The 13,344-nt window shown below is 44.6% G+C and overlaps 1 long non-coding RNA gene across 1 annotated transcript in view; it reads right to left on the reverse strand.

The window, feature by feature from the left end:
- LOC309818658 overlaps positions 1–10,454 on the reverse strand; it is a 56,366-nt gene extending 45,912 nt beyond the window's left edge. The window contains exon 1 of the long non-coding RNA XR_014296367.1: positions 10,416–10,454. This is a non-coding gene — a long non-coding RNA (uncharacterized lncRNA). The remainder of the gene's footprint in view (positions 1–10,415) is intronic.
- Positions 10,455–13,344: the final 2,890 nt, after the last annotated feature.

The raw sequence follows: 13,344 nt of genomic DNA on the forward strand, positions 1-13,344 counted from the left end.
TGGAGGGATTATTTAAAAAGCATGAGCAGAAGAGTGAAGAGGACAGACCGACAGAGAGGTGACGGGCCCAGGATGAACGCTGCTGGCAGGGTCGCCCCAGGAGGAAGGGGGCAGGGGCGGGAGTGTCATGAATACTCTCAGTTCCCAGCAGTGCCTCCGTTAGCCAGCCCCAGGGGAGACCAGCGGACAAGGAAGGCTTCGTGGGGCAGTGCTTGGAGGCCAGAAAGGCAGAAAGAGCAAAGGATGCTTCTGGATGGAGAGAGGCAAATGGTAAATGATCAGCATGCCCTCCAACCGCACCCTTCATGCCCAGCATGGTCCACAGTGGGATCATGTGCCCATCCTAAGCCAATCACTGTCCCGAATAGGATCATGTGCCCATCCTTAAGCCAATCACTGTCCCGAATAGGATCATGTGCCCATCCTGAAGCCAATCACTGTCCCGAATAGGATCATGTGCCCATCCTTAAGCCAATCACTGTCCCGAATAGGATCATGTGCCCATCCTTAAGCCAATCACTGTCAAGGGCATGGACTTGGACCCTTAGACGAGTCAAGGTTTAACTATGACTCACACGGGAGGGGGCAGACACCCAAACTAAACTGGAGTTTCCGGCGAGGAAGGAGGAAATAAAATCTGCTACGATAGATATTTCTAGAAAAAAGATATAGGTTTGATGATTTTTATTTTTTTTAACTTTTCTAACCTGGCCACAAAAAAAAAAAAGTTATAAGCCAATGTTCAAAATATTTATTGGAAATTTACTGGTCCGTGAAATCTGAAAGTTTTGGAACAGCTTGTATATACTTGTAAAAATAAAAGGCTGTTTAGTCTCATTAGGATTTGGGGATTGAGAGTTAAAAGAGGTCTGGAGCCTAAAGGATGCAAACTACAGATCCCCTTAATACTCTGGACGGTCCTCTGCGGAATGTTCCCCGGCACTTAGCTAGAGTTTTCAGTGGCTCACAGAGTGATGATTCCCCGGAAGACTGAACCATTTCCTCTCCTGCTCTGAAATAGGTCACAATATGCAAATCTATTTTAATCCTCCCCCGATGCAACCACTATAGCAATAGCCAAAATGCAAAGAGAACGGTTTAGCACAGAGCCAAAAGCCCTCTGACTGTGGCCTCTATTGAAAGAAGAGCAAACCAGGAAAGCAGTCATCCCGAAGCAGCCTTAGAAAGAGCGTCACTTAACCATCTCTGAATGGCTGATCATTTCCATCCAGTCGCAGTTCACAGGACATTTAAAACGTTTTCCTTCTCTTCCCGAGATGCAGATGTTATGGCTGTGAGTAAAAACTGTGAGTAAATTACTGTGAAACTTCCAGCTGACTTTCAAACAATTCTGGTGTGAAGAATGAGGGAACGTTACACAGAACAAAAGCCAAATAATTTAGAAACATTTATTGAATTTTGACAATGTCTTAGTCTGTTTGGGCTGCTATAACAAAAATGTCATAGACCGAGTGGCTTATAAACAGCATAAATCTATTTCTTACAGTCCTGCAGGCTGGGCAGGCCAAGATCAAGGCACTGGCAGATTCAGTCTGGTGAGAGCCCACTTCCCAATTCACAGGTGACCGATCTTGCTGTGTCATCACATGGCGCAAGTGGGGAGGGAGCTCCCTGGGGCCCCTTTCATAAGGACATTAATCCCATTCCTGAAGGTTTTGCCCTCATGATCTAATTACCTCCCCGAGGCCCCACCTCCAAACACCATCACTTTGGGGATTAGATTTTAACACTAAATTTTTTCGTGTGGTGGTGCAAATATTCAGTCTATGCCAGACAGTACCGGGAACTAGGAACAAAAAGGCAAAAAAGAATGCTAGAGGTGTGGGTTAGTGAGACAATAAGTAAGTGGGTACACACAAACAGCTTGGTATAAATTATGTTTCCTTATATATATTCTCATAGGTATGTTCTAACTACAGGACAAACAGCAGCTAACCCTTCAGCACAAGAGAAGTATTGGCCAGACTTTGACTTAGCACTCTGACTACTTACAGTATAATTGTTAACTTAAGTAAATCCCTTAGTTTTGACAGCACATAACTGTCTAATACTCACAAACAAGCCAAATTATTCCCTCAATCTACAAATGAAAGGTGGTGATTTTCAAGCATATTCTCCTTTATTCACACACACGTGGGAAGGTGAGGAAGGCAGGATGGTTTGACTGTATGAAACAGCAGATATTGGTGAACTTTCCAGTTGCTTCTCTCAAGTACAGGCATTATGCTTCCACCAAGTTCAGGTCTCATTACACCTGTCCAAACAAGCTCACGGATAAGGAAGCATTATGATAATGACCAAAGAAGGGGAAATCATTTGGAGACAGCTAGAATAGACCTTTAGGAGGAAATGGGTCTTAAGAAGGAATCTGAAGATTAAAAGAGATATTGGTAAATCCAGGAGGGCTGGCAAGCAGGCTGGTAATCTTCAGCATCAGAGGAAACAGGGCAAGGGATGTTGAAGCTGTTGTCTTGGCTGGAATATAAGGTCTGAGAAAATGTTAATAAAGAAAAAAGGAGGAGAGTGACAGACAAAGATGCAATAAATTTCAATGTCCATGTCTGATTGTCTATGTCCCCTGCAAAACTCACATGTTGAAATCTTAGTGCCCAGTGTGATGGTTTTTGGAGGTGAGGCCTTTGGGAGATGATTGGGTCATGAGGGTGGAGCCCTCATGAATGGGATTAGTGCCCTTGTAAAAGAGGCCCCAGAGAGCTCCCTCACCCCTCCACCATGTGAGGACACAACAAGGAATCTGCGACCCTGAAGAGTTTCCCACCCTGGTGGCACCCTGATCTCAGACTTCCAGCCATCAGACTGTGAGAAATAAATTTCTATTGTTTATAAGCCACCCGGTCTGTGGAATTTTATTATAGCAGCTGAACAGACTAAGACATCATGGCTTGAGGGTTTAAAAGGAAAAAGAAAATGGGTGATGGGAAGTCAACAAAAGGATCTGAGAAAAAAGATTACATTCTTTGTATAAAAGTAATTTTGGAAAACTGATTTCATCCAGTAAGTGTCTGAGTGAAGAAAGAGAAAGAAGGGCTGTCCTCTACCACTCTTGGCTGGAGCATCGTAAGGAGCCATGTGACATCTTCTGGGAGATATTGTCAAGGACCCTGAATATACAAAAAAAGTGGCAGCCACTTTTAATGCCATTGTCTGAGCCCACTGAATGTTTAAGATCATGGTGTCACAAATAGTACTAGGAAATGAGTAAGGCAAGAGAGGGTTGAAATGGAAAGCAAAGAGTTTATCCACTGCTATCTTTAATTTTGGATGACAATCAGTCATCCAAGAGGAAGTAGCTCAGCCACAGAAGGTGTTTAATCTAAATGTGGGACCAGTTTAGTTTTGTTGCCTCTGAATTTAGCTACTTCAAAAGTATATAAAGCAAATTCCATAATAAGCAAGAAAAGTGTGTGTGCAATCCATAGAACACTAATCTAACTCTGGGTAAAGAAAGTGGGGTAGTGCTTACATTTCAAACAAAAATTTTGCATCTGTAATTAACTTAGATTTATCTTCAATTTAGTTTTCCTGTTCAACTTCCAGAATATTTTAACTGTAAAAGTCCCTGAATGAAAAAAACTTGTAATAAGAAAATCTGGTACTGCTTTATGAATCAATGCTCTAAATGGGCATAAGTATTTCCATGTGTAAGCGTGTCTCTGCTAGCCACTTACTGCATTGCACTGCCTTTATCTGTGGCTAAAAGACTACAACCAGCTGACTAGAGCACTGTGTTGATGGGTCCCCAGGAAAGCAGAGAGTGAGGTTGAGTAAGAAGGACAAGAGATTGCGGATGTGGGTGACGTTTGTGAAGAACATCCAAGGAGGGATGAAGACGACCCATGGTTCAGATCTGGCACCTGTAAACGGTAAGGGGGTAGGAAACAAGATGGAGAAGAGAGAGACTCAGATCATGGTGGAGGGGTGGTGACAAAGTTTTGGACAACCTGATGGAGGACCCTAGAGCAAAGATGACCTACTGGACAGACTGTGCTCAGTCATTGGCTGGATGCTGTCCAGGAAATGTGGTCTTGGCTCAAAAGCCGAGGCAGATCCTAAGAGGGGGTTGGGGGCATGATTCAGGCAGTAACAGGGTGCGATGGGGAGTGATGGGGAGTGGTGGGGAGTGATGGGGAGTGGTGGGGAGCGATGGGGAGTGGTGGGGAGTGGTGGGGAGTGATGGGGAGCGATGGGGAGTGGTGGGGAGTGATGGGGAGCATTGGGGAGAAGTGGGGAGTGATGGGGAGGGGTGGGGAGTGGTGGGGAGTGATGGGGAGTGATGGGGAGCATTGGGGAGAAGTGGGGAGTGATGGGGAGCGACGGGGAGTGATTGGGAGCAGTGGGGAGCGGTGGGGAGTGATGGGGAGTTGTGGGGAGCGATGGGGAGTGATGGGGAGTGATGGGGAGTGATGGGGAGCAGTGGGGAGCAGAGGGGAGCGGTGGGGAGTGATGGGGAGCGGTGGGGAGCGGTGGGGAGTGGTGGGGAGTGATGGGGAGTGATGGGGAGCGATGGGGAGTGACGGGGAGCAGTGGGGAGCAGTGGGGAGTGATGGGGAGCAGTGGGGAGCAGAGGGGAGCGGTGGGGAGTGATGGGGAGCGGTGGGGAGCGGTGGGGAGTGGTGGGGAGTGATGGGGAGTGATGGGGAGCAGTGGGGAGTGGTGGGGAGTGATGGAGAGTGATGGGGAGCAGTGGGGAATGATGGGGAGTGGTGGGGAGCAGAGGGGAGTGGTGGGGAGTGATGGGGAGCAGTGGGGAATGATGGGGAGCGGTGGGGAGCAGAGGGGAGTGGTGGGGAGCAGAGGGGAGTGGTGGGGAGTGATGGGGAGCAGTGGGGAGCGGTGGGGAGTGATGGGGAGTGATGGGGAGCAGTGGGGAGCGGTGGGGAGGGATGGGGAGTGGTGGGGAGCAGTGGGGAGTGATGGGGAGCGACGGGGAGCAGTGGGGAGCGGTGGGGAGTGGTGGGGAGTAATGAGGAGTGATGGGGAGCAGTGGGGAGTGGTGGGGAGCGACGGGGAGCGGTGGGGAGCGGCAGATGAAGCTCCTCTCACTCTCCTGCCACTCATCTCCTGCTTTGCGGCCTGGTTCTTAACAGATACCAGTCTGCGGCCCGGGGGTTGGAGACCCCTGCTGCAGAGAGTTCAGGTGAGATGAAGTGTCAGGTGCCCCTCCAGAGAGAGACGCTATTCCTGCACCTAGGACAGTACCCTTTGCATCTCTGAGCTGTGTACCTGAGCGGCATCCTCTTCTGTGAAACGCTAGCTGTGCAATCTGAAATCATACCTGGGGAAAGAGAATACCTCAGTGTCAGAGGGATTTGAAAATGTCAGAAATTTTCCTGAATAGAGACAGGCTTAATCCCCTCCAGAATATCTTTCAATTCATTTTTTAAATCTAAAAGATTTCACCCATTTATTTTGAGGTTAAATGTTTACTCAAGTATTAAAATATGGCAGATCAGATTCCGAGCCCAGAGGCACTGATTCTAGGACATGAACAGATTTCTGGAGAGATATTCGACTCCTCACAACATTAACTACAGTAAGACGTAGTTCACCATACAGAAGGAAGGTGCTGTCAGAAGCCAAGAATTATAACCCTGTCGTGTCTGTTTGATATTCCTCAAAAACCTTGTAAAGTTGTGAGTTTATAAAAAAAATAAATCACATTAACTCAAGGGGAAATGCAAAAATAAAACCATTTTCCTTTACTCTGATGGGAAATGATTATTTTAAATGTTCTAACGTTGTTTTCGCAAGTCAGTATATAAGCATTATTGGAAAGACCAATATTGCCTGAGATTTATAGCTCCCGGCCCTTTTAGGAGCTCTCTCCAATTAGATGAGAAGGTAGTTTTATCTAATCCTTTGATCTAACACAGTTTTTGATAACACTGATTGAATGTCTGGATTGTAAGTTAGAAGTATAGCTATTGATCCTTTTCTGATACATCCTTTTTCCCAATAATTCATCGATCCCTGACAAAACGATTAAAAGCGAACATTTATTGAGAGCTCATGACGTTGCAGCCCCCAGGCTAAATGCTTTGTACCCCTGCCCTTTCTTTCTGTCTCCCAGGTCACCCCACCCTCCTCCCCACATTCCAATGACCACAAGGCTCTCCCATCTATTCCCAACTCCTGAAACCCTTCCACTGCGCCTCCTGGAATTCGTGGACCATTCATAGCAAAGTTCCCTATATCCCCAATCTAATCCCCAAATACTGCTTTCTCCTTCCTGTTCTGACAAAGACTGACACTTCCCTGAGGACGCTGCTCTGTCTCCCCTTCACATGGTGGCTGTTCTTCATTCGAAGTTATCACACACCAGACCTGGAGGTGATGGAGGGGTCCTTGTCAAACCTCTTCCTACTTCCAGATCTTTGTCCTTTCCTTCAACCTTAAATCATGTCATTGTGCATCACCCCCGCTCCTCATGCTTCCCCGCCTTTTTCAGCAACAGCATCTCCTGGCTCTTGGCACCCTCTCTAACACAACTCTGGTCTCTTCTAGCATTTTCATACACGGCTAATAATGCTTCCAAGCCTCCACCCTCCCACCCCATTCAATCATGCTCACTCAGTCACCTTGACCTCCTTCCTCACATAAAGAGCCACCCAATTCCACAGGAAAAAGAGAACTACCATATGTCCCAGCAATTCTGCTCCTGTGTATATATGTGAAAAAACAAAAATACTAAATCAAAAAGATATGTGCACCTCAGTGTTCACAGCAGCACTATTTATAATTACCAAGGTATGGAAGAAACATAAATGTCCATCAACAGATGAATTGATAAAGAAGATGTGGTGTGTGTGTATATATATATATATATATATATACAATGGAATACTACTCAGCCATAAATAAGAATGAATTTTTGCCATTTGTAGCAACATGGATGGACTGGGAGGGCATTATGCTAAGTGAAATAAGTCAGACAGAGAAAGACCAGTACTGTACGATATCGCCTGTATGTGGAACCTAAAAAATACAACAAACCAGTGAATACAACAAAAGAGAAGCAGACTCATAGATATAGAGAACAAAGTAGTGTTACCAGGTGGGGGGGGGCAATATGGGGGTAGGGGATTGAGAGGTACAAACTATCGTGCGTAAAATAAGCTACAGGGATATATTGTACAACACGGGGAACGTAGCACATAGTTCATAGTAACTAAAAATTAAGTATAACCTTTAAAAATTGTGAATCACTATACTGTACAACTCTACTTCAAGTTAAAAAATTTAAAAATAAAACAATAAAAAAATAACTGAAGCCAACCACTAACAACAATCTGTTTATATGATTTCTAGAAGAGTTGGTGGTTGGCCTTTCTTTTAATGTAGATCGAATCTCTCCCTAAATTGAGAGTTTGGGATTAGCAGCTGCAAACTATTATGTATAGGATGGATAAACAATAAGGTCCTACTGCATAGCACAGGGAACTATATTCAATATCCTGATATAAACCATAATGGAAAAGAATACAAAGAAGAATGTATATATATACACACATATATATATACACATATATATATAACTGAGTCACTTTGCTGAACAGCAGAAATTAATACAACATTTTATTGATATACTTCAATAAAATTTACAAAAAGAAAAAAGAAAAAAAATTCTGTCCCTGCAATTTGAACAATCCAACCTGGAAATGTGTTATGAAGCCTAAAGTGTTTATTTTACGTAGGAAAAAATGCTAGTGTGATTTTGTTTAAGTTTTGTCTAATATCATTCCCAATAGTAATAAACGCTCTATAACTCTGTCTAATAATTCAATTCATATACATACAGAGAATAGAATTCATTTGAAATCAGATGTTTCTACTGCATGATGCGGCAGCCAACACATAATGGGTTAATGGAGCAAATGCTTTTAGGTGTTAAAACACAGTCACTGTTTTCATACAACGGTGTCTATTCATAGCAAACGACCCCACCACGCACTTAAGTTGGGTCAGGGCGAGGACCACCCCCTGCAACGGGTTACAGGATAAGCGGTAAATGGAAGTAGAACAAAAGTGCAATCATTCCTCTCAAGCTTTTCAGAAATCCCTTCCATTAATATCAGTAGCTAGTTTTCTTTAAGGCTTTCGTCTGAAGGAATATATTCTCAGCAACTGTGACCAAAGATGTTTTAGTTTATATACAACCATCTCCAGATTGTACATATATTTGCTTTGACTCACTTCAGAAATTCAAACAAAACAAAGGTACAGTAGGTATATAAACAAGCAAGCCACGGGGTTCATATCTGCTTCTAACAATGATGTCTTATTTTTACTACCCAGATAGCACACAAAGGCAGAAGGAAGTACCACCTGGAAACGACAAAAGATAAACACTTCCCTACACAGCCAACCAATGTGGCGCTTCCAAGGGATGAACGATTATTTAATCATTAAAGCAAAAAAAACCACACAGACACAAAGTAAAGCCAGTAACTAACTCTTATTTTAACCCGAAGAACTCTGCCCCGGGGCGCAGAGGATGCCAGAGGAAATGAGTCTTTCCGATTTTTGAACGAATTGGTAAGTGTCACTTTAAAACTCACTTCATGGAACAAAAATCATCTCTTGACAGATACGTATTAAAATCTTTTTTTAGTGTATTAAGAATCCATCAGAAGACGGTACTTCTCAAATCCATTCACCTTTAGGAATACGTCTCACACGACTGCATCCTGCGCATTATGGTGAATTTTTTTTTAATATTGATATTTGAAGGGAGGGAACGTTGGCCAGCACCTATGGTCTCTCCTGCCTCTCCCACCTCAAGACAGAGCTCTCCAGGGGCCCAGGTACCCTCCTTGATGCCCACAGCACGTGGTGGGGTGCATAGCCCAGAGAAAGGGCTCGGAGAGCCTTGTGTGGGATTTGAATTAAACAGGCAAGGAAAGGTTGAACTCTCACTCTTACCAACAATAATTGTGGGCCTCCTTCACTTGGCTTTTCTTAACTTCAAGTCAGAACTCCCCAACTGGGAGACTGGGAAAGTCATTATACAGAGCAGGGCCGTGGTTACAGCGTTCCGAAAACGCAAAGGGCAGTCCAACTCCATCTAAGCCCAGGTATATTTGAGAAACTTTGATTCTAGGATGCAGGAGACCAGCTCCCTATCCCTTCATTTGGGAAGAGAAACAGAACAGAACTTGCACCAAGAAAGATGCTGGCAGGGACGCGGCCTTGCAGACTGCTACGGGGCAGCCCCGGATTTAGTGGACGTGGATCCCAAAGGCCCCAAGTGCCAGCAGTGAGCCGTCAGTGACTCCAAGTTACCCTAGAAGCTATGCTCGCAGATCAGGGAGCTCTTATCAGGAAGCGCGTGTGTGCCCAGCACTGTTTATTTTGGCAGAGTGGCTCCCTTTCTCCTCACTAATTAAATGAGGCTGATGAGTCCGGGGCCGCCGGGAGATCAGAGGAAACTGCGCAAGCTCTCCAGGCGCGTTCTTTCCTCTGCTCCCAGGCTCGGCCTCCCTCCCCTGGCGCTTTGTCATTAATGTGGGGAGTAGATTTCACCCACATCGCGGCCCAGCAGGGGAGCTGGGGAAGAGCATCCAATTCCCAATCAGCGTTTTACTCTTAGTGCCCCTCTCTCAGCAAGAGTATCTTCACTTCTCCTCAGACATCAGCAACGGGTGCCCCATGGTCCCCCACCGGGTGAGAGACCCTTGCCCCACTCCTCATGCTGCCCCCGGAAGAGCCTTCACCCCATATTCTAACATGGCCTCTAGAACATAAGGCTAAACACCCCATAACACTCAACCTCGAATCCACCGTAGGGAACGCTCTCAGTGAGTCCACGGTACCACCGTGAAAGCAAAGACAATCAACAAGCCCATAGCTGATCGCCTATCTACTAAACTGATAAATCTTGTTGAATGATTGACCAAGGGACCCACGTAGTATCATTAATGGGTTGATAACTTGACAAGAGCTCTATGTGTGTGTATGCGTGCGTGTGTGTACCTACGACACAGGTCCTGCTTCAGATCTTCTAATTCAAAACACAACCTTTATATTCTTAATTTCATTTTAGCACTAGGCTCAACTAAAGGCACACTGCAAGGAACTCAAAATGCTGTGCCACATTTAATTGAAAAGGATAGATTTCCCCAAAACTTTCTTCAGGCTAGTCGTAAGGTAAAAATAGCTAGGGTCAGATTCTGATCTAAAATAACCAGAGAGTGGGGTTACCCCCCATGACATGAGTCCATGGATTCCTCATAAACACCTATCAGAAAATAGGCATTACCCCGGCTGGGAATTTCCCATCTTCTTGCTGACGTTAAGAGTCATTCTATTATTGTAAAATAATCTGATGGAACCAGCACACGTTGGCAGCTCCCCGCATTCATAGTATCTCCTACCTGGTTCCGTAAAGTGTCTTCATACACACGGTCTCCTCCGGACGGAGTCCATCATTTCCTCTCTCAGCTCTCAACCTGGGGCTAAAATCCTTTATTTCAAGTGTCTGCCTCTCCTGCAAAGCTTTGGCTCAAGAGTGCTTCACTCTAACCACGCACCTGAGTTTCAACAAAACTCTTTATCAAAATGGAATAAATCATCTCCTTTGATCCTTGCAACAGGCCTGGGAGGCGGGCAGCTGAAGAGGCTGGAGCTGGGAGGGGTGAGTAGCTGCTAGAGGTGTGACACAAGGTAAGTGACCGAGGACAGAGGCACGTGGGGCTAAACCTCATCTCACGTCACCACCCATGCGCCTGATCTCACTTAGCACTTACCTGCTCAGTTGCCCTGAAGCCTCAGAATTAATCTTCACTCTGATGTGTTTTATGTCTCCACATACGTTCGCATTTCTCTGAGGGCAGAAGATGTTACATTAATAACACACAGTGTCCATTTGAGTTGATCCTGACACAGTTTGGATTCCTTACTCATTACAAGGAGTATGAAAAATCATATTTAATCCCATTAACATAAACCTTAATTTGTAAGTTATGAAAATTGCCTGTGCCACTAAGACAAATAACCATTGGGACCCACAGGGAGCGAGACCCGTGCCTCCTATTCCTGGGCTTCGGGCCACCAACCCCTGGGACTTTTCTCCCTCGCTTTGTCTTTCTAAGACTACCGGCTTCCAAGCTGGAGACCAACGTGAGCCTAAGGCTGGTAGTTCAACATTCCAGCTTCTTCTTTGGAAATTCTTATTCCACCCCCAGAATCCACCCCAAGACTAGAGACTCAATCTCCCCATGATTCCCAGTCCTGGGAAAAGAAGTTCCAAGCTCAGACGGAGCCACCCAGCGTGAGAGGCACTGGCACTGCAGCAACCTGCCACCTCTCACTTTCACCACTGAACCTGGAGCTTCTAATGGGAGATTCGGTTCAATCAGTAAATCCCAGTCATCAGAATGAACCTTTGGTTCAATCAGTAAATCCCAGTCATCAGAATGAACCTTTGGTTCAGTGATGGATGGATTCCAAGGCTACATTCATTATCATCCTTGTAGCATTTTTATTTTGATCCCCAACTATGTGCTTTGCTTCTACCAAATTCCTATCGTGATCCACTTGACTGACTTAGACTTTCCAACCCAGCACCCAACATTCACATATGTGGTTTAGTAGATAGGAAGTGTTTCTTATGTATTTCATATATGCCTATTCTGCCTTTTCCCACTAGGTGGTGAATAACGTGAAGGCGGGGGGTGTGGGCTGCCTCCTTTTTTCTTTTGCATCTCCTTTACAATGCCCAACTTTGTGTAGAAATGAGTGTTCAAGACAGGCTGTTGACTCAGGGTATATGCCCAGGAATGGGATTGCTGGGTCATATGGTGGCTCTATTTTTAGTTTTTTAAGGAACCTCCACACTGTTCTCCATAGTGGCTGTATCAGTTTACATTCCCACCAACAGTGCAAGAGGGTCCCCTTTTCTCCACACCCTCTCCAGGATTTATTGTTTGCAGACTTTTTGATGATGGCCATGCTGATCGGTGTGAGGTGATAGCTCATTACAGTTTTGATCTGCATTTCTCTAGCAATTAGTGATGTTGAGCATCTTTCATGTGCCTCTTGGCCATCTGTATGTTTTCTCTGGAGAAATGTCGATTTAGGTCTTCCACCCATTTTTTGATTGGGCTGTTTGTTTTTTGGATATTGAGCTGCATGAGCTGTCTCTATATTTTGGAGATTAATCCCTTGTCAGTTGCTTCGTTTACAAATATTTTCTCCCATTCTGAGAGTTGTCTTTTTGTCTCGTTTAGAGTTTTCTTTGCTGTGCAAAAGCTTTTAAGTTTAATTAGGTCCCATTTGTATATTTTTGTCTTTATTTTCATTACTCTAGGAGGTGGGTCAAAAATGATCTTGCTGTGATGTATGTCAAAGAGTATTCTTCCCATGTTTTCCTCTAAGAGTTTTATAGTGTCTGGTCTTACATTTAGGTCTTTAATCCATTTTGAGTTTATTTTTGTGTATGGTGTTAGGCAATGTTCTAATTTCATTCTTCTATGTGTAGCTGTCCAGTTGACCCAGCACCACTCACTGAAGAGGCTGTATTTTCTCCATTGTATATTCTTGCCTCCATTGTCATAGATTAGGTGACCGTAGGTGGGTGGATTTATCTCTGGGCTTTCTATCCTTTTCTATTGATTTATATTTCTGTTTTTGTGCCAGATTAAAAAAAGACACATGCACCCCACTGTTCACTGCAGCACTATTTACAATAGCCAGGACATGGAAGCAACCTAAATGTCCATCGACAGATGAATGGATAAAGAAGATGTGGTACATATATACAATGGAATATTACTCAGCCATGAAAAAGAACAAAACTGGGTCATTTGTAGAGACGTGGATGGACCTAGAGTCTGTCATATAGAGTGAAGTAAGTCAGAAAGAGAAAAACAAATATCGTATATTAACGCATATATGTGGAATCTAGAAAAATGGTACAGATGAAACTATTTGCAGGGCAGGAGTAGAGACACAGACATAGAGAACGGATGTGTGGACATGGTGGGGGGTAGGGAAATGGGGGTGGGATGAATTGGGAGATTGGGATTGACATATACACACTACCATGTGTAAAACAGATAGCTAGTGGGAACCTGCTGTACGGCACAGGGAGCTCAGCTTGGTGCTCTGTGGTGACCTAGATGGGTGGGATGCGGGTGGGAGAGAGGTCCAAAAGGGCGGGGATATATGTATACATATAGCTTATTCACTTCACTGTACAGCAGAAACTAACACAACATTGTAAAGCAACTATACCCCAATTAAAAAAAAAAAAGAAAGCCTGTTTAACTAGGTTATTTTCTAGAATTTAGTAGAACTTAAACA

This window comes from Grampus griseus (genome assembly GCF_964374135.1).
Source record: "Grampus griseus genome assembly, chromosome: 2".
NCBI lineage: Eukaryota > Metazoa > Chordata > Mammalia > Artiodactyla > Delphinidae > Grampus > Grampus griseus.